At 40.5% G+C, this 22,989-nt stretch overlaps 1 long non-coding RNA gene across 3 annotated transcripts in view; it reads right to left on the bottom strand.

Moving 5' to 3' along the window:
• The window catches only part of LOC138756129 (uncharacterized), a 71,516-nt gene that overhangs the window by 16,467 nt on the left and 32,060 nt on the right, over window positions 1-22,989 (bottom strand). For 2 of the 3 annotated variants that reach the window (XR_011352780.1, XR_011352778.1), the window contains one exon: window positions 19,830-19,938. This is a non-coding gene — a long non-coding RNA (uncharacterized lncRNA). Of the gene's footprint in view, window positions 1-19,829; window positions 19,939-22,338; window positions 22,381-22,989 lie in introns of all 3 variants that reach the window. The other variant, XR_011352779.1, reaches the window with a different exon arrangement.

The following is a 22,989-nucleotide window of genomic DNA, read 5'->3' on the forward strand; positions in this document are numbered from 1 at the left end:
TTGGCCTCATGTCAAGGTTAGTGACTGGTGTTTTAATACGAATAAATCTGTAATATTTTTCTCATAACAATAATGTCTGGTCATCATAAAAATGCAAACTATAACATTCCAACCCTTCAAAACGTGCCAGGGTGTAGGTCCATTGGGTGTGATTGGGCAGTAGGGGCTCGTAAGCTGAAATGGCTGAATTTAATACTGTGCTGTATGTCTGAATTTAATTTTTTTAAAATGAGAGGTGATGTATTTTGATAGGAAAATGAAGAAAGGCATGTAGAATAAAGCATACCATTCTAAAAGGGTGCAGGAGTGGAGTAACCTTGGGAAATTAGTTAAGGCAAGTCACATTTATTGTCACCTGATTGTACATGATGAAACAGTATTCTGCGGTCTCAGTGCAAAATATGCAGACACACAACCAGACATAAAATACATACAAACAAACAATACATATGCAGGACAAGTATTTATATAGACAACTAATAAATAAATATTATTTCGTGAATATGAGAAATGATGGTTAATTTGGACAGTTCCTTTGGTTTCCCAGCATTCTCACTGCCTGAGAGAAGAACCTATTCTTCATTCTGGTGGTTCTGACTCCGGTATTCTTGAATCTCTTTCCAGATGGGAGCAGCTGAATGATGTGTATGGGGTAGAAGGGGACCTCAATGAGTTTCCATGCTCTCTTCAGACAGTGATCCCAGTAGATCACATTGATGGGGGGTGGGGAGGGTGAGACTCCCGTGATCCTCTTTTCCACTCTTATGGTCCTGTCATTGACCTCTGATCAATTTCTCTGCAGCAACCGTGCCACACTTTGATGCAGCTGGCCAGGATGCTCTTGATAGGGCTCCTGTAGAAGTTTGACATGATGCTGGCAGGTAGCCTTGCCTGCTTTAGTTTTCTCAGGAAATGAAGTCATTGTTGTGCCTTCCTGACAAGTGAAGAGATGTGTGTCCATGATAGGTCACTAGTTAAGTGAACTCCAAGGAATTTAGTGCTCTCCACTACAGAGTTATTAGTGTGTAGTGGAGGGTGGTCATTCCTGGTCCTGCTGAAGTCCACAAATCATAGCACACAAATTATTTTAATTACTTATTTTAAGTAATCCCTATGTCATAGGTGCTCTGTGATTAGTAAGTGATTATTTAATTAGTTTGTGAGTGGAAAGAAAAAGTTTGAAAACCACTGATTTAAAGTATCTGGGCAGATTGAAATAATGGTTAATAAGGATTGCACAGTTCAAGGGTTTATTATATTATTATAACAGGAAAGTTATACTGAAACTTTACTAAACACTGGTTTAGTATTAGCTAAAGAATTGTTTTCAATTATGGTTTCTGCATTATAGAAAGGAACTGAAGGCATTAGAGGAAGTCCAGAAAAGACTTATGAGAATGATTCCTATAGTGTAGCAGAGATTGGGATTGATTTATTTGGAGAAGAGAAGGCTGGACAATGATTTAACAGAAGTGTGTTAAGTAATGAGGCTTCTGGACAGAGTGGGTAGTGGGAAGCTATTGCCATTAGTAGAGCCATTGAAGATGAGGTGACAGGTGTAGAATGAAAGTGAAATGAATTAAGAGCGATTTGGAGAAAATATTTTTAAGCCACATATGGATGGAATCTGGAATGTATTCCCTGCAGATGTAGAAGAAATGGTTTCACTGTGGCCTTCAAGATAGAATTGAATTTACATAGTATGGTCTGAATGACATCCTTCTGTGCTGTAACTTTTGTATGAATCTACCATTGCACCAATTGTTTGCTCTGTGCAAATTAATTAAATGAGCAGTGAGTATTGAACATAATTATGATGACTGTGCAACATTCTGGGACATGTGGAGCTTGAGAAAGATGCTACATAAATGTACACATTTTCTTTCTTACTGTAGCAGAAAAAAGAATCTTTCAGGCAAAATCATGTTTCAACAACGAGTCAGTCATTGATTCTAAAATATGTCCTCCAAAGCTGGAAAATAAAATGGCAAAGAGCAAAAAAGAAAATGAGAATGGATAGAATTTTTTTAAAAAAGTGCCTCATGCTGGACAGAGGAACAAAAAGTGAGAAAAGACAAAAAAAATACAGAGAAGTAACACAAAAGTATTGGCCAAGAAAGAGCACCCCAAAATTGGAAAGAGAACTGGAAACTGACCTATAGAAACAGTTGAAGAAGTAGGAAAGGTGGAAAGGCCAGGACAGTAAAGGATAAAAAAATAGAGACAATCATTACTCCAAAGATATGTAAGACAGACTGTAGTCTGAGCACCAGCAAGAAATACAGTTAAGATTTAATCAGTGATGATTATCAATTAATATTTAACACACTATAAATTTACAGAAGCTAAAAGCGCATTTAAAAAAAAAATTGTAATTTCGATCTCAAATAAGTTTTGAAGCCTGCGGTTTTCTAAATAATGTCACATCATTCCCTTTTAAAAACTGTTTTCTCCATACTTTCAAATTCGAGAAATACTTTATAGTAAGTAGAGATATTTGGTTTCAAATGACCCTGCTTATCCTGTTACTATATTTAGTACAATTTAAATTCAGTTTTGACCACAGGCCAATTTTTAATACTATATGGCTCAGGATCATTTCCTCTGGACCACGTCTCTAAGAAATGCACACAATGTGGTCCCTGTAAATAATTCCTAAATTTTCTGTATTGAACTGCTGTAGGCAATGCACAACAAATTGAGTTCTGTTCTGGAGTTTATCTTGGCCAGCAGCAGGTACGTTTACATACCACTATTTTTAACTTTAATCCTTGGTATGCTTCACTGAGTCTGCATTGTGCCCTAAGATGGATTATGGGGGAGCCTGCAGTCAATCACGATATAAGGCTCTTTTTATTTTGTAGCAGTGAAAAGTCAGACAACTAAATATTATTACCATATTATACTTATACATTTTTTTAACTGACATATTATTCCATTCACTTTGTAATACAATTGAGAATAATTTGGTTTCTGCTATCAGTCATTATGCTTTCCTCTAATATTTCATTGTAACAGGATGGCTGGACGAGGAAAAGAGATCATCAAGAAACTGTGCAAGCTCCTGTTAAAGCAAACTCACTCAGCAAATATTAAAATCCAAGAAATTGATCTTGAATGACCTTAGGCTTGCTCTCTCCTTCAATAAGATCAAGGCAGAACTTCTGATACCTTAGTTCCACTTTTTATGCTAAGCCCATTTCGTTTGATTCCTTAAATATCCAAAAATATTAAGCTTGAAACATTTGTTATATACTTTTATCTTTGCTAAATAAAGTGCACTGTTTGACCTGCTGAGTTTCCCAGGCATTTTTTTTTACCATCAGAACCTCAGTAGTTAAAATGGTAGTAGAATTACATGATCATGGAACAAATCCTTTGCCTAGTTTTAATTTATTATTATTTTCTTGTGTCTGGGTAGATAGGGTTAAAATCGGTCTTACTCTGTGTAAATCAATTAAATGTTACCTTTTGTAAAGAACGGGAAATAATACATAGTACTGAATGCTACAAATGTGCTACTCAAAAGAATTTTCTCAGATGTCTGATCGGCTACTGGCTGCATTATTCTTGAACAACAAATTATTGAAGCATGCTCTGCACTCATGTTGATCTCACAGATAGAAATACTTGGATATGCAGAGTGGTGAATAAAAATTATGAATTCCTTTGGGGTTTATTTCCAAAAAACCCAGTTGCACATTCATGGCTTGGTGTGGCAGTCCTCAGTGTCTGCTAGTACATTCATGGCTTGCGAATTACTTGCCTCTTGACAATAAAGATGAGGCATTTTTCAGCCTGACAAATGGAAAGGGTGTGGGGTCTGGTGATTGGAATAGTCTATATTTGGGTCTCTTTGAAGTTCTCTACTTACCAATGCTCTGAACCCTTCTCAAACCAAAATTACTGGATAATTTTCTGATAGCTACTCCAATGAATTCTGTTTGAAAACCTGTTACTCCCCCACAATCCAAACCCTCTCTCCGCAGCTATCCTATGTTTGCCTTGCAAGTTGTGACCCTGGTCCATAGTAAACATGTGTTCCTATTCTTTCTTAAGAAATGTCTCTATTAATAAAAAGTCCACAAGGTACAATTGAATTCTGATTTGAAACCTCTACAGAAAGAGCCAACTTGCCTTTCCTTGCTGCTGACCAATTTGGAGATCTTTGTTCATAGACATTTGAATGATATGACATAATGATCCCCGGCTCAAACTTTATGGGGTATTTTTATTTTACATCAGAGAAAAGGACTACATTAGTTCCCAGCTTGAGTTTGAATACAATGATCAGATCCATTTCCAGCATTATAATTAGAAAAAGGAAAAATCCACCAGTTAGAAAGCTGTGGCACATACTCTGAATTATCAGTAAAGTTTGGCATAAAGGAATGTTAGTTTCATCTGGAAGGTATGTTCCTGATCAAAGTTTAACAGCAAGAAACATAAAATAATACAAAGACAGATGAGATTTTATGAGTCTCTTAAAAGTGAAAATAAAGGTTCAGAAAGAGAACTGTGGTTGGTAAAATCATGGTGGCAAATGTGGGAGCAATTGAAATCAGAACTCAGGGATCAAATAGATCAAGTTTTTGGGCTGTGAAAAGAAGGGAGGGATTTGAAAACAAGAATTTGGATTCTCTTTGCATTGTGTAACGGAACATTTGGAAACTCAGATAGACCAGAAGCTTAAAATTAAATATATTAGTTTCTGGATGAAATTGATAGTCAATGCTGAAACTGAAGCATACTAAATTCAGTTTTGCCATGATTAATGACTTCATATTATTTATTAAAGAAGGAATGGTTTCATGCATTTCAAAATTCAAACTGCACTTAACAGCTAATATATGTGAGCCACAAACCTATATATGTGTATCACAGGAACAAGGATTTAAAAATTATTGAGCAACTCAAGTGCAAGCCATTGCCAACAATCATTTGTATTTTGGAGCACCTAAATGAGTATATGGACAATTTGCTTATTTAACGTGCCTCTCAAAGGGGATCAATGTTAAACTTCCACACATGCTCCAATCACAGTGATTCTGATTCAGGAACTGGTGCAAATTATGAGCACAGAGTTGCTGAGTGAATGTTACTTGAGTGAAGTTTGAATATTGTCAGTGAATTTTGCATGAGCTTCAGTTTATGTGGATTGTAAAGTGAGAGGGCCAGTAGTAATGTATTGGAGTAGGCAATTCCAGAACTAGAGGATATAGCCTCAAAATTCAGGGAAATGGAGGGATGAGGAAGAACTGCTCCTCCCAGAAAGTAGTAAATCTATGGAATCCCTGGCCATGAAAGCAATAGAGGCTACCTCATTAAACATATTCATGACATAAATGGATTTTTGCAGTGCATGGGAATTTAGCATTCTTGGGAAAAGGGGAGCTGATTCCATGACCAGATCAGCCATGATCTTGTTGAATGGCAGAAAGGGCTCAATGGCCTTCTCCAGCTCCGACTTCTTATGCACCAATATAACAGAAGCCACATGTGAATTTTATCAGTCAATGATCAATGGAAATGTGGTCTTTGAACAGTGGCATCATGCATTTGCCTTCAATTGATTATCGTCAAGGTTAAAGCAACTGACCTTAATGGTGGAACAAACATATTGTCTGCTGAGCATCTAAAGTTCCACATGATTGTGCACCAGTTAGTTTTGCTGCCTCACAGATCCAGGAAGCCTTATTTGCTCCTGCTCTTGCCTGATTGGAGTTTGCTTTTATTAACTGTGAGTGCATGAGTTTCCTCCAGATGATCTGAAGGCAAACTTGGTGGGTTAATTGGCTACTTTAAATTATTGCAAAATATATGAAAGTGGCAAATTACCCAAATGAGAGTAGATAGGCCTATGAGAAAGAATATTTCAGGTGCATGGGGAAATGCAGTTGCTCTCCTTTGAAGTGGCATGGACCCACTGATCTTTATGTGTTGTAATAAGTACATCACATGACACTGAAGTTATGAACAGCCAAGACAGGCTTCAGATGGTATTCATAGAAACAGGGGTTTGGAATTTGAGGTATGGTCAAAATTTTTTCTTCTGCCAGCATGAAAACTCAAAGACAGGAGAGTTCAATAGAAATGCTGGTAATCATCAATTCTTTTGGCTTGGCTTCGTGGACGAAGATTTATGGAGGGGTAAATGTCCACGTCAGCTGCAGGCTCGTTTGTGGCTGACAAGTTCGATGCGGGAGAGGCAAACACGGTTGCAGCGGTTGCAGGGGAAAATTGGTTGGTTGGGGTTGGGTGTTGGGTTTTTCCTCCTTTGTCTTTTGTCAGTGAGGTGGGCTCTGCGGTCTTCTTCAAAGGAGGTTGCTGCCCGCCAAACTGTGAGGCGTCAAGATGCACGGTTTGAGGTGATATCAGCCCACTGGCGGTGGTCATTGTGGCAGGCACCAAGCGATTTCTTTAGGCAATCCTTGTACCTCTTCTTTGGTGCACCTCTGACATGATGGCCAGTGGAGAGCTCACCATATAACACGATCTTGGGGAGGCGATGGTCCTCCATTCTGGAGACATGACCTACCCAGTGCAGTTGGATCTTCAACAGCGTGGATTCGATGCTGTCGGCCTCTGCCATCTTGAGTACTTCGATGTTAGGAATGAAGTCGCTCCAATGAATTTTGAGGATGGAGCAGAGACAACGCTGGTGGAAGCATTCTAGGAGCCATATGTGATGCCGGTAGAGGACCCATGATTCGGAGCCGAACAGGAGTGTGGGTATGACAACGGTTCTGTATACGCTTATCTTCGTGAGGTTTTTCAGTTGGTTGTTTTTCCAGACTCTTTTGTGTAGTCTTCCAAAGGCGCTATTTGCCTTTGCGAGTCTGTTGTCTATCTCGTTGTCGATCTTTGCATCCGATGAAATGGTGCAGCTGAGATAGTAAACTGGTTGACCGTTTTGAGTTTTGTGTGCCCGATGGAGATGTGGGGGGGCTGGTAGTCATGGTGGGGAGCTGGCTGATGGAGGACCTCAGTTTTCTTCAGGCTGACTTCCAGGCCAAACATTTTGGCAGTTTCCGCAAAACAGGACGTCAAGTGCTGAAGAGCTGACTCTGAATGGGCAACTAAAGCGGCATCGTCTGCAAAGGGTAGTTCACGGACAAGTTTCTCTTGTGTCTTGATGTGAGCTTTCAGGCGCCTCAGATTGAAGAGACTGCCATCCGTGCGGTACCGGATGTAAACAGCGTCTTCATTGTTGAGGTCTTTCATGGCTTGGTTCAGCATCATGCTGAAGAGGGTTGGTGCGAATATTGAGAAGTAGAGGCCACAGAGATAAGAAGATGAAAAGATGCCAATATATCTTCAAAGCACATTTCATGGAGTTTTCAGTATTTAAAAAAATATAGTAGGATTAGACTTTATTTGGACACTAAGACATTGTTAAGAGTAATATAGTCAAGCACAAAAAATCTTTCATGTCTTTGCATGGCATTCGGTGCCAATGAAAGGTAGAAATTGAGTCAATGGAAATGAATTTTGCAAGTTTTATGGTTGCAGCAAAACAGTCAGTTATATTTGCTAAAGTAACTTAAAGGATCTTAAAGTGCGTACTCTACCTTCTTTCCTGGTTTTAGCAGAATGGTTGTTGAAATATAACCTGCAATGTGTCTTAATTCTGCTGACATTGGGTGACATTTAGTGTTGAGTGTTGTTTGGGTGAAAGTTGGGTTAGCTTGCGGTTTGCTCTTAAAAAAGAATTAACAGACTTACAGGATGTCAACTAGATTCATTCGAACCAGAAATGATGGCCTAGTTACTTTGTACATTCTGTGCTGTTTTCAGAAGAATGAATGGGTCCTGGTGTCAGTTCGGGTAGAGCCATTCTGCCTGAGACAATGGCATTATCTATCATCACTTATGATATTCTTCAAGTGAAGATTGTTATTGTAGCTTTATTCTTTTAGCCAATTTAGCAAAGTAACATTGTTGTTATGTTGTTCATTTAGTAATAAAGGTCCTCCATCAGCCAGCTCCCCACCATGACTACCAGCCCCACCCCCCCACATCTCCATGGGCACACAGAACTCAAAACGGTCAACACTTTACCTGTCTCGGCTGCACCATTTCATCGGATGCAAGGATCGACAACGAGATAGACAACAGACTCGCCAAGGCAAATAGCACCTTTGGAAGACTATACAAAAGAGTCTGGAAAATCAACCACCTGAAGAAACACACAAAGTGTACAGAGCCGTTGTCATCCCCACGCTCCTGTTCGGCTCCGAATCATGGGTCCTCTACCGGTATCACCTACGGCTCCTAGAACGCTTCCATCAGTGCTGTCTCCGCTCCATCCTCAACATTCATTGGAATGACTTCATCACCAACATCAAAGTACTCGAGCTGGCAGAATCCACAAGCATCGAATCCATGCTGCTGAAGACCCAACTGCGCTGGGTGGGTCACTTCTCCAGAATGGAGGACCATCACCTTCCCAAGATCGTGGTATATGGCGAGCTCTCCACTGGCCACCGAGACAGAGGTGCACCAAAGAAGAGGTACAAGGACTGCTTAAAGAAATCTCTTGGTGCCTGCCACATTGACCACCACCAGTGGGCTGATATCGCCTCAAACTGTGCATCTTGGCGCCTCACAGTTCGGCGGGCAGCAACCTCCTTTGAAGAAGACCGCAGAGCCCACCTCACTGAGAAAAGACAAAGGAGGAAAAACCCAACATCCAACCCCAACCAACTAATTTTCCATTGCAACCACTGCAACTGTGCCTGCCTGTCCTGCATTGGACATCAGTCACCAACGAGCCTGCAGCAGACGTGGACATACCCCTCCATAAATCTTCGTCCGTGAAGCCAAGCCAAAGAAAGAAAGGAATTACGAAACAAGGCATATAGTTACAGGTACTAAAACAAAGATGTTATGTTGAACCTACATTAAAAAAAACTGGTTAAGGCATGAAAGGGTTATTTCACCTTGTTCTAAATCTTGACTTTTGGAAAAATGTTCAGGTCTTGGAAAGTGTGATGAAGAGATTTACTAAACTGGTTCCGAGGATAAAGGACGTCAGGGTGGAAAGCTGCTTTGTTCTTGAAGCAAAACATTTATAGAAATTACAGTATTAGTGTGAATGAACAGAAACCATTTCTATTGACAAGTGATTCATTCTCGAGGATATAGATTTAACATCATGAGCAAAGGTACAAGGGGAGTGGGATGGAGGGGGGGCTGGTTGTGAAGATTTGTTTTTATTTGCAGAAAGTGGTTGTGTTCTGGAACACATCACATGCATATATGTTCAAACAGTGGAGGTTGGAGGGCTTGGGGTGTAAGAAGAGCTGGGCATGTTCAGCCACTTCACCCTGGAATGCAGGAGTCTGAGGTGTGACCTCATAGAGGTATATAAAATCATAAATGATGTGAATAAGATCAGAATCAGATTCAGGTTTACAGACAGAAATGTGTCATGAAATTGGTTGTGCAGAACAAGTTGAAAAATTAAAATTCCATAAATGCAACATTTAAAACAATAGCTAACTTGTTCAAAAAAGAGAAGTGTCCACAGTTTATTTTCCATTCAGAAATCTGAGGTGGATGGGAAGAAGCTCTTTTTGTAATGTTGACTGTGTGTCTTCAGGCTCCTGTACCTCCTTCCTAATGGTAGCAGTGAGAAAAGGGCATGGCCTAGGTGGTCCTTGAACTTAGAAGCTGCTTTCTTCAGACACTGCCTCTTAAAAATGTCCTTAATGGAGTGAAGGCTAATTCCCATGATGGTACTGACCCAGTTTATAACTGTTTCTGTCCTGTGCATTGGCACTTCCATACCAGTCAGTAATGCAACCAGTCAGAACACTCTCCATTGTATACTTGAAGAATTGTGCAAGAGGCTTTTGGTAACATACCAAATCTCCTCAAACTCCTTCTTCTTAATTGCATTGACATGGAGGCCAGGAACACCTAGGAATTTGGTTTCTTATCCTCCCCACATCAGATCCCTCGATGGAACTGGGTTGTTTTCTCCAGATTTCCCCTTCCCAAGGTCACAATCAATTTCTTAATTTTGCTGACATTAAGTACAAGGTTGTTGTTGTGACACCACTGAACTAGCGGATCTATCTCACTCCTGTATGCTTCCTCATCGCCATCTATAATTCTGCTGGCAACTGTAGTGTCATCGGCAAATTTGTAGATGACACTTGAATCATGGATGTGGACAGAATAGAGCACTGGGCTAAGCATCAACCCTTGAGCTGAGCCTGTGCTAATTGTTAGTGAGGAGGAGATGTTAACAATCTACACTGATGAAGAAGTCAAGGATACAGTTGCAGAGGGAGGTTCAGAGGCCCAGGGACTGAGGGGATGATGGTGTTGAAAGTTGAGCTATAATCGATGAAAAGCAGTCTGAAGGAACTATTTCTGTTGTTCAGGTGATCTAGCTGTGAGAGGAGAGCCAGTGAAATTGCATCTGTTGTTGAATGATTGTGACAGTAGGCGAATTGTAGTTGGTCCAGGTCTTGGCATAGGTATGAGTTAATTATGGCCGTGACTAACCTCTCAAAGCATTTCATCTCAGTAAATGTGAGTGCTACTGGGCCAAATTCCTGAGGCTGCATGCCTACACTTCTTAGGCAATGGTGTGACTGATGCCTTTTTGAAACAGGTGGGAAGCTCTGACTACAGAAGTGTGAGACTGAAAATGTCTGTGAACACTCCCACCAGTTGGATGGCATAGAATTTCAGTACCCTGCCAGGTACACCATTAATGCCTGGTGTCTTTTTGAAAGATGATCTGATGTTGCCGTCTAAAGGGATTCTGCAGGGATTCTCATTGGTACAGATGAATTCTCTTTTTCAAAGTGAGCGTAAAAGGTGTTTCTCTCATCAAGGAATGAAGCATCACAGCCATTAATGATTCTAGGCTTCACCTTGTAGGATGTAATAGCCTGCAAACCCTGCCATAGCTGGCGTATATCTGATCCTATTTCTAACTTCACTCAGAATTTCTTCTTTGCTGTTAAAATAGACTTCCTATAGAGATCTGGATTACAGGTCTTAATACCATTGATCTAGCCCTTAGCAGACTGTTTGATTCATCGATGGCTTTTGGTTAGGGTATGTGTGGGCACACATCCACACAGGTCCTGTTGAAGCCAGTGATGACTGTGGCTTATTCATTCAAATCTGAAGATGAATCCTTGAATATGGTTCAGTCCACTATGCAAAGCAGCCCTTCAGGTACTCCCTTGGCCATGCATTCACAGTCTTCACCACTGGTGTGGCAGTCCTCAGTGTCTGCTAGTATGCTGGGAGATGAAGTATAGCTAACTGATGAGATTTACCAAAGTCCAGGTGTGGGATGGCTCGGTAGGCATTCCTGATGGTGGTGTAATAGTGGTCAAGTGTATTGGCTCTTCTGGTTGCACAGGTGTTAGGTGGATGGTGGTTTGTCAGAGACTTCTTCAAGCTGGTCTGGTTGATGTCCCCTATGATAATTGGGAAGGCATCAGCATGTGCTGTCTCATAGCTGCTGATTACAGACAGTACTCAACCCTTCCAGTGCCAGCCGGATGTTAACCTGGAGCAGAATGTACACTGCAACCAGGATGATGGTGGAACATTCCCTTGACAGATAGAATGGACGTCACTTGATCGGAAGATGTTCCAGGTGGGAAAGCAGGACTGAGACATAACTGTTATGTTGTGCACCATGATGAATTAATGATGAAGCAAACACCACTACCTCTGCCTTCACTTGATGCTTGTGTGATGCAAGATGAAGCCCTCGAGCTCCATGGCTGTGTCCAGAATGCCACGTCTCAATGAAACATATCACACAGCAATCCCTGATGTCCCTCTGCTACTGTAATCTTACTCAGAATTCATCAAGATTATTTTCTAAAGACTATACATAAACCAGGATGTAACACTGAGCATTATCAGGGAGTGGGTGCCCCAGAGCTGAGTGTTTTAGTGTTATCTGTAGCCTCCCTCTGCATCTGCAAGGCTGGGTCTTTCTGAATGCGCATGCTACCTGAATCAGCCGTGGTCCAGAATTTGCTGTTTCTGCTATCACTAGGTTATCATCCGGTACCGCACGGATGGCAGTCTCTTCAACCTGAGGCGCCTGCAAGCTCACACCAAGACACAAGAGAAACTTGTCCGTGAACTACTCTTTGCAGACGATGCCGCTTTAGTTGCCCATTCAGAGCCAGCTCTTCAGCGCTTGACGTCCTGCTTTGCGGAAACTGCCAAAATGTTTGGCCTGGAAGTCAGCCTGAAGAAAACTGAGGTCCTCCATCAGCCAGCTCCCCACCATGATTACCAGCCCCCCCACATCTCCATCGGGCACACAAAACTCAAAACGGTCAACCAGTTTACCTATCTCGGCTGCACCATTTCATCAGATGCAAGGATCGACAATGAGATAGACAACAGACTCGCCAAGGCAAATAGCGCCTTTGGAAGACTACACAAAAGAGTCTGGAAAAACAACCAACTGAAAAACCTCACAAAGATAAGCGTATACAGAGCCGTTGTCATACCCACACTCCTGTTCGGCTCCGAATCATGGGTCCTCTACCGGCACCACCTACGGCTCCTAGAACGCTTCCACCAGCGTTGTCTCCGCTCCATCCTCAACATCCATTGGAGCGCTTACATCCCTAACGTCGAAGTACTCGAGATGGCAGAGGTCGACAGCATCGAGTCCACGCTGCTGAAGATCCAGCTGCGCTGGATGGGTCACGTCTCCAGAATGGAGGACCATCGCCTTCCCAAGATCGTGTTATATGGCGAGCTCTCCACTGGCCACCGTGACAGAGGTGCACCAAAGAAAAGGTACAAGGACTGCCTAAAGAAATCTCTTGGTGCCTGCCACATTGACCACCGCCAGTGGGCTGATAACGCCTCAAACCGTGCATCTTGGCGCCTCACAGTTGGGCGGGCAGCAACCTCCTTTGAAGAAGACCGCAGAGCCCACCTCACTGACAAAAGGCAAAGGAGGAAAAACCCAACACCCAACCCCAACCAACCAATTTTCCCCTGCAACCGCTGCAATCGTGTCTGCCTGTCCCGCATCGGACTTGTCAGCCACAAACGAGCCTGCAGCTGACGTGGACTTTTTACCCCCTCCATAAATCTTCGTCCGCGAAGCCAAGCCAAAGAAAAGAGGTTTTTAATATAATGGTATGTCGGTACCTCTGGCTGTGGATTTCAGCTATAGCTGTAGTTGTCACTGAAACGAGTCACTTTTTTAATTGAAAATGAATCATCACTGTCTTTTCCAGAGTAGGGAAATTGAAAACTAAAACACATAGATTTAAAGTGAAGGGGAAGAATTACAAGGGACCGAAGAAGCAACTTTTTCACATAGAGAATGCTCGAGGTAGGGTGGGTACAATTAAGACAGAAAAGGGTTAGAGAGACATGGGCAAATGGGACTTGCTCAGATAGGCAAATTGGTCAACATGAATTAATTGGGATAAATGGTCTATTTCCATGCAATATAGCTCTATGACTATGACAGCCGCAGGAAAAGATCAAGGGAATGGGATTCTTCTACAAAGAGTGGGCAGGGACATATTGAGCTGAATGGTCTCCTTTGTGCCATGAGAATTCTGCTCTATGATTCTGTGTTGCATGTCAGATGATTTCAACTCTTTCCCAGAAACAACTGCTTCATCTTATTTTTGAAGGTGAGATCAATATTTTTATTGACCAAAGGCATTGCGGAGGTTGGAGGTCAGAGGGCAGAGGTTTCCACCTGCATCCATCATCCCGGTACCCAAGAAGAGTAGGGTGAGCTGCCTCAATGACTACCGCCCAGTAGCACTAATGTCTACTGTGATGAAATGCTTTGAGAGGATGGTCATGGCCAGAATTAACATGTACTGAAGCAAAGATCTGGTCCCACTGCAATTCGCCTAACGTCACAATTGCTCCACAACAGATGCAATATCGATGGCTCTCCACTCAGCTCTGGATCACCTCAAAAACAGCAATTCATACATAGGGCTTGTCTTCATTGACTACAGCTCGGCATTCAGTATAATTATTCTCTCAGTGCTCATCAAGAAGTTACAAACTCTAGGCCTCTGTATGCCCCTCTGCAACTGGAATGACCACAGTCGGTACGAATTGGAAACAACATCTTCTCCTCACTGATCATCAGCCCAGGTGCACCATGCTTAGCCCACTGCTCTACTCGTTATACACCCATGACTGTGTGGCCAGGTACAATTCCAATGCCATCTACAAGTTTGTTGACAACACCACAGTTTTTGGCAGAATCACAAAGTGTACAGGAGGGTGATAGATCAGCTTGCTGAATGGTGTAACAACAAAAACCTTGCACTCAATGTTAGCAAAACCAAGGAGATGATTGTAGACTTCAGGAGGAAAACAGGGGAAACATTATCCAGTCATCCTCATGGAGAATGTCAAGAACTTCAAATTCCTGGGTGGCAACATCTTTGGGGATGTGTCCTGGAGCATCCACCTTGGTGTAAATTACAAACAAGGCTCGCCAGCGACCATAATTTGTGAGGTGTCTGAGGAGATTTTGTGTGTCACTGAAGGCTCTCATAAACTTCTGCAAGTGTACTGTGGAGCACATTCTGGCTGGCTGCATCACTGCCTGGTATATTGCTGCCAACTCTCAGGACAAGAATACACTCAAAAGGATTGTTAACTGTGCCTGCAACATCACAGGCACCAAAGTTCACTCCATCGAGGACATCTACATGAGGTGGTGTTTTAAAAAAGAAGCCTCTATTCTCAAAGACCCCCACCACCTAGGCCATGCCCTCTTCACTCTGCTGCCAGCAGGAAAAAGATACAGAATCATAAAGACAAGCACTCAATGGCAAAAGGGCAGCTTCTTCCCCACTGCCATCAGATTCCTGAATAATCAATGAAACAAAGATACTGCCCTTACTTTTTGTGAGCAATTATTTTTATTTTATTTATCGTAATGTCGTAACCTGCTTACAATATGAATATTTGCACTAATGACGCTGCCACAAAACATCAAATTTCATGAAGTCAATGATAATAAATCCTGATTCTGAAAGTGATATGTGTTTCATCTTGTATGTGTGAGTTCTTAGACAACACATGAATGAAGGAAAAGATTCTTTACTTTAAAGTTGTTGTAAACTTCACCATGAGGCCATGAGGCTGCAAGTCTCCATTACAGCCCTGCATCCTGTGTCAGCACCTGATGGCAGCCAAGTCTAATCAAACAGTAAGCCATTGCTAGTCAACCACGATCACTATCATGAGAATATGAAATGATGGAATTATCCCCTATAATTATGTTGAATACCAGAAGAGGCTGAAGATGTGAAGTTGCCTACTTTATCGATGTTCCTTTGGCAGAGAAAAAAAATATGTAATCGTTGGCGAAGTGGGAAGGAAGTAGATAAAGCAGATCAGAGACCATTTTGTGTTTCTTGGCATAAATTTGGAAGAAGTTTTGTTTGAACTGAGGCTTGACGAACTAGAAATATGACACCAGCACCTGTTTATTTACTCCACTTCTCACTCGTCAAGTTCAAGTCAATTTCAGGTTTATTTGTCAGCTGATTGTACCAGATCAGAATTCTCTGGTCCAAGATGCAGAACAATGCAAATCACATGGACAGACATAACACAAATAAAGACAAATACATATTTACAGTATATATGTACATTTGCTAAAATAAACATTGTAAATATAATATAAATATATAGGGTCACAGTGAATTGTTTTAGCAGTCTCACTACTCGTGGAAGAAGCTGTTCCAGAACCTGGTGGTCCTGGCTCTGATAATTCGATATCTTTTTCCCAACAGGATTAGCTGTGCAGGATGGTGGGGGTCCTCCCTGATTTTGCGAGCCCTCTTTAAACAAAAATCTTAATATCTGTGGGGGGGGGGGGGAGTTGGAGGGAGACCCTGATGATTCTCTTTTCTGCTTTTTTGGTCTTGTGGATTGACCTCTGTTCTGATGCTCTACAGTAACTGTGCCACACTGTGATGCAGCTGACCAGAACACTCTCGATAGAGGTTTTGTAGAAAATTGACAGAATGGTGCCCAGTAGCCTTGCCCACTCCAGCCTTCTAAAACAATTGCTGTCACTGCTGAGCTTTCTCGACAAGTGAGAAGATATTGTTCAGGATAGGTCCCTTCTTAAGTAGAGTCTGGGGAACTTGGTACTCTCCACTCTTTGCACAACTGAGCTATTAATATATAGTGGAGAATGGTCATCCCTGGTCCTCCTGAGTCCAGTAATTTCCTTTGTCTTGTCCACATTGGGACTCAGGTTGTTATTCTCTCTCCATTTCATGAGATTTTCCATCTTTCCTCTGCATTGCGACTCTTCATTATTGTTGATGAGACCAACTACTGTCATTTCATCTGCAAAATTGATGGCTCTGTTGGAAACGGATTGGTGACACAGTCATGGCTCAGTAGCATAGAAAGTAATTATTCCACGTTACTGTAGGTTTTATCATTATTAAATATTAAAAGAATGCATAACATCAGAATAAATTATATTTGTTCATTCTAGTTCAACTTTCTCTCTCTCAGTGATTCTCTTCCTCTCGATCACCATTCCTCCAATTTAATGCTGAAGAAAATTAGCAATGCAATAAAATTTTCAAGGCTATGCACCTTTCCTGTTCATTATTGCTGTTATAAATTATGTACACATTTACAATGAAAGCTGGCTGTGTAAAATTAGTCCAATGTAAATAAATGCTTCACTTGCGGGATACAAACAAAACTAGGTGAAAATTATATGGCTAAACTACACGAGGAGGAACTGGAGGTGTTGCTAAATTTAATATACAAATGATTGATTTTTAAATGTTTATTTTTGTAATTAATTGCTCTTCTTTCCAGCATTTTAAAAATAATGTTAATATCACCTTGTAGGGTGTATTCATTTCTGAGACCTTTGGATCCATCGTTAGCAAGTTCTTTGAAGAAAGCAGCAAGCTCAGGTAACTGCTGGAAATCATTTTATTATTTTGTTACAGATAGAAATATAAGATTATGATCTTTGTCAGGAAAAAGAGACAAAGCACATAACATCTGTTTAAATATAATTGATCTGCAATTGCTTTGAGCTTTGTTGTTATGCAAGGAACATTTCCAATGTGTTTTTAAAAACAGATTGCTTTCAGCAAAGTGATTTAAGGGTCTACTAGTGGTGAGTCTGTTACTCTTTGATATGAAGGTAAGGCAATTTTGCAAGTTGGTGTTATTAGAGCTATAATTGAACTTCTGGTGATCTCAGATCTGATATAATTACCCGTGCTGCTCATTGTTAGTCAATCAACCCAGTAATTTATCTGCTCACAATTTTCCACACAAAACATTGATCCAAATTTTGTTCCTCAACAGAAAATTGGTTTTTGCAAAGAATCATCAAACAACAACATTGTTCAAATACTTAAAATTGAAAAGAAATAGATGCTGCTGAACATGCCAGCATTTATTGTCCAATCCTAATGTTCCCAAAACAAAGGAGTTAAAAATGAACGACACTGCTGGGTCCAGGAACATACAGAAGTTAGGCTGGATATGAAATAAATTTATTTTATTTATTTCATTTTCCTCAATGTCATCCCAACTGTTGTTTTCTATTTGACTGACCTTGCCCTAGGGAATCTTTTCCTCTGTTCACAAGGTGATCTTTTTATGTAACAAGATCAGAACAGAATGAATGTCTTCAACATAAGCCAGATGTGATTGTATCTCTTTGTTTGAGAACTTCAACTGGCATGCTTGCTTTTTTTCTGTAGTTGGGGCATGGCTCTTTGCAGCTCTAGGTGGTCAAGAGTGGCAACAAGTGCTGTGAATGTTTACAAGTTAATGGAGCTTCTGTGCTCTTTCCATTTACCACCTGTTTGACATTAGTAAGCCCCAATTTTTTTTTAGAAAAGGACAATCATTGCATGGTTACCATTACTGAAAATTGTTTTTTTTAAAATTCCATGTTTATTTAGTTACTTGAGTTCAAATTCTCCAGCTGCAACAATGGAATCCAAACTCATTTCTCAATGCTCCAGAAATCTGGCTGCTAAATCCCATAATTTGTCCAACAAACTTCACACTGGAGTGGAGCTAATATAGAGGACTAATGGGAAACTCACCTCACCTGCACTCCAGAATAAAGTAGGTGACAACTTCTGTGGTTGAGTTGTATGCTACTGTAACCTCAGAGCATCAACAGAATCGTAGAGATGTACAGCACTGAAACAGGTCCTTTGGCTCATTATATCTGTGCCATCTTTGATATCTATTCCCACTAACTCCTTTTACTCTCTTAGGTCAACAGCCTTCTATACATTTGCCATCAAGAGTTTGTATATATGCTTCGTAAATGCTACGAGAGTGTCTTCCCCCACACCTCATCAGGCAGCACCTGAGCAGACAATAACCATCCTTTGCATGAAAAAAATCCTTCATGCATCATGTAATTCCTTCTCAAGTTCCAATGTCAGGAATTCCAATCTGTACATTTATGCAAAGAAACACATTTGTGTTGTATCTCACTTCCTGGTCTTGTGCTGAACTGAGCAATAAATCCAGGGTGGAAATTAATCACCTTGGAAAAGTAAGTGAAGACAAATGCTTCATTATTTTTATTGTACTATAAATGATTTGTCTCCATTTAAAAAAAATATATGCACCATTCTTAGTGTTTTTACTTCCTTAAAAGTATTTGAACCTATTTTAACTGTACTTAATCAGGAACATTTGAAAAACCTTTAAGAATATGACATGTGATGATGCCATTCAGGCAATATGGAAGGGAAGGGATGGGCAAATGGACAGAGTCCTCTGCCTCAGGTCTGCTTCTGGCTGGCTACAGTTGCAAGGCCTCCAGTCCATTGCATCTAAAGTCCAGCGAAAATGTGGTACAGGATGTGAAACTTGACATAGACCATCTGGCCCTTTGGACTCAATAACCCAGAGTTATTGGATTTGCTGATTTAAAAAACATTAACACTATTTTGTAAAAATGTCAGCAATTCCTGGAAATTGCAAATATAACATTTAAATGTAAACTCCAGACTTTGATACCAAGCAAATGCTTCTCCTCATTTTCAGTGTTTAATATTTCACAGAAACAGCTAACAAAATTTAGTGATTTGAAATGGATGAACTTGTTGTACATCATTCTGTTCAAAAAAATGTCTAGTCACTGAATAAGGTGTAACTGAGTATCTCAAGGCAAAGATGTAATTACTTCTGATAAATCTCGCAAGATACAACATTCAATGGCTTATTTTATGCATAGAAATGTAAATTATTCATAATAATATTTATGAATCTCATAATTTGTAAACCAATAAAGAATGCTTTTAATTTCATTCAATATTCTACATTAACCTTAGATCCATGCTTCATGGTCTTTTCTATAAAATAACAAAACAAAATCTTGCTTTTCTTGATTTATATATTCCTTAAAACCAATCACTGTGATCAAACCTTTTACTCATCTGTCCTTAAAAGTTGAGATGTCAAATATTGTGTGATAATGTATCTTTGATCCTGTAAAGTATCTTTTTTGCTGAGATGTTGTTTTTGTTACCGCACTTTTCACTTGCTGGTTTACTATCTAGAGGGATTTTTCAATTAGACCAGGTGCTCAGACAGCTTGTTGATTTTGCTTTTTTTTCTCTTGGAAACCAGATGTTAGTGACCAAATTGGAATAAGGAAAATCAATCCCACTGAGCCTGCAAAATGCCATTCCTTCACTGCTGGCATGGATTACTTACAGCTACTTCCCATTTTTAAGGGGAAAGATTCTGTATGGGCCTTATGCTTATTACCTGAAGTTATCTTTACCGCTATTCATACCTACTTTAATCTATATTTCTCAGTGTTCTTACTGAAGAAAGTGCTTGACATCTGCCCGAGGAGGTGGTGGTATCAAACATTATTATGTTCAAGAGGAATTTCAATCAGTCACTCTGTGGGAAAATGAGATTAGTTTAGAAGGATGAAAAGATTGGCATAGTCCATTTATGTGCCGTGTGACTCTCTCTTGAAAATTAGAACTAACCCAATGTTCTGTTCTTAATATTGCAGGGGTTCTCAGGCTGGCAGTGTACGAGATCATGAACCGACAATGGGAATGGGGCGGGAAATTGAAATGGATGACCACTGGGAGGGAGATCCTTGCTATTGTGGCAGACAGACAGGTGCTGCTTGAAATGGTCTCCCAATCTGTGTCCAGTCCCTCCAATCTAGAGGAGTCAATAACAGGAGCAACAGATGCAGTAGATGACCCCTACAGAGTCACAAGTGGGGTTGTAGGTGAGGCTGAGGGAAATCCTGTCCCTGTTGCGCATAGGGTTCGTGGGTCCAGGGAAAATGACAGGTAATGGAGGATATATGGGTTAGGGCCCAGTTGAGGGCAGTAGAGGGGAAGCCACTTGTTTGAAGAAGGAGACCTTAGATGATCTTGCATGGAAAGCCTCATCATGGGAGCAGAAAAGACATAGAATTGCTACAAAAAAAAAATCCCTTCACAATTGCTACTCCTGCCCTGGGAAAAATATGCTGGCTGTCTACTCCTCATCTATGCTCAGAAGCTTGTGAACCTCTGTTAAGTCACCTCCCATCTTTCTTCACTCCAATGAGAAAATAACTATCTCTGCTAACCTTGCCTAATAAGCCTTATTTTCCAATTCAGGCAACATACTGGTAAATCTCCTTTCACATACTTCTCATAATGAGGTGACCAGAAATGAACACAATACTCTAAATGTGGTTTGTAAAGTTGCAACATGCCCTCTCGACTCTTGAACTCAATGTTGAAGGTAAAGATAAAAAGGATCATTTCCATTTATGTAGCATCTATTACAACCTCATCTATTACTGTAATTGCCAGCAATGAAGCACCCAGCAATGGAGATGGAAGACCACTGTGCCTTTGGGCACAGTTAGATCCCACAAACAGTAATGAGATAAAGGCTAACAATCTCTTTTAAAGATGTTATAGATTAAATATGAGTGGATCTCTGGTAGAATCATCCTCCTGTTCTTCAAAATAGTGCCAATGAATATCTTCCCTAAGAGTGAAAAATAACATCTCTAACAGTGATGCATTCCCCTGATATTCCATGGGAGTGGTAGTCTGGACACAACTACATTTCCAGAAGCCAGACTGAACCTGCAATTTTCAGATTCAAAGGAGAATACATTAATACTACATCACACTTGACATTATATCTTGGATATGAGGAGAGAGGATTTGTCAGCCCAACTAAATGTGTGCAGGGAAAGTGTTGTAAAATAGCTTGCATAAAATGTTCATCGTGCAGTAAAATTGGGAATGGTCAAGAGCTGAGAAGAAACATATAAAATTATGAAAGTGATAGATAAGGTAGAGGTAGGAAAATTGTTTTCACTGGTCAGTTAGACCAGAATTAGGGGACACAGCCTCAAGATTCAGGGGAGTAGATTTAAGACGGAGATGAGGAAAAACTGTTTTTCCCAGAGTAGTGAATCTATGGCCAGTGAAACAGTTGAGGCTGCTTCATTAAACTTATTTAAGGTTCAGTTAGATAGATTTTTAAATAAAAAAGGGAATTAAGGGATATGGGGAAAAGAACATGTAGGTGGAGTTGAGTCCGTGATCAGATCAGCCATGATCTCATTGAATGGCGGAGCAGGCTTGATTGGCCAGATGGCCAACTCCTGATCCTATTTCTTATGTTTTACGTAAGAATGTTCAGCATTTGGGAGAGTTCATTGCTCATTAACTGGGCATCAGGGGAAAATACTTCATGGGCTGGTATCATACTTTACACAAAAGCTGTGCTTGTTAGAGATTAGTCATTCCAGCCACAGGACATTTCTTCAGGAGTTCCTCAGGGCTGTCGCCTGGGCTCAACCATCTTCAAATAATTTGTCAATGAGCTTCTATTCATCATGAGGACAGAAGTGGGTGCATGTCAATGGAACGAGGCAGAATAAATGTTCAACATTGAAGGGATGGGCTGAAGGTCTTGTTTCTGTGCTATGGATCACTTCAAGCTGCTAGGGGCCCCTGTAATGTGGAAGACCTTTATGCAGGTCAGTCATTTAAAAATGGAGGTAGTTTGCATCAGTTTGAGATGTGAGTGAGTGTTTTAAATTGAAGCTGGTCACAGTGTTTCTTTATAAATTAGTTGTTGTCTTCCTTATCAATTCATTCAATTTTCAAGTTATAAATTAAAGCTGCAGAAAAGTTAGATGTTCATTTTGAACTCTTCCTGCTCTTTAGATTTCACTCTTCCTTTTAAAATAGTTAAAAATCACTTTAACCATCTAGGTATTACCATTACTAAGAAATGTAATAATTTGTTTAAAGAAAACTTTCCTACCATAATGAATCACGTCCAGAAGTCCTTGAAACATGGTCCCCTCTTTCATTGACATTAATTGGATGTGTCATGTGAAGGGCCCGGAAGACCCCAAAACCCAGCAGCAATAGAAATTCACCAAGACAAATGGTTACTTAAACAAAAGTAACTTTTAATTTTCTTTAAACATAAAAACAGGATCAAACTTTAACTTATTGCTATTAAATTAACCTAACTTAACCCCCTTCTAATTCTAAGTTCACATGTATGTAATGTGTGTATAAGTTCAGAAAAAGTTATTTGATTCACAGTCCAATCTCATTTCTCACACCTCCAAGTTCACAGGTAATCGGCAATTCTTATATTGTGCACAGAATTTGACATTTATGAATCTTCACCAGGCTTTTGTGCTTGAAAGGTAAATGTTACCACTCAGGAAAGTTTTTGTTGTTTTTCAGAGAGATTTGTTGCTTGTTGGACACACACAAACTGATTCCTTCCGATCAGCCACTTTAGTGTTTTGCCGAAGAAACTTGCCCCATCAGGGTTATCTAGATGATAACCTCTATCTTTCAGGTCACCACAGAGTACATTTTTTGTTTCCCTTATCTCAGGCGAAACATTATACAGCCAGCCATCTCCTCTTGTATGGACCACAAGGGCTTTGAACAA

Source organism: Narcine bancroftii, chromosome 3, assembly GCF_036971445.1.
Source record: "Narcine bancroftii isolate sNarBan1 chromosome 3, sNarBan1.hap1, whole genome shotgun sequence".
NCBI lineage: Eukaryota > Metazoa > Chordata > Chondrichthyes > Torpediniformes > Narcinidae > Narcine > Narcine bancroftii.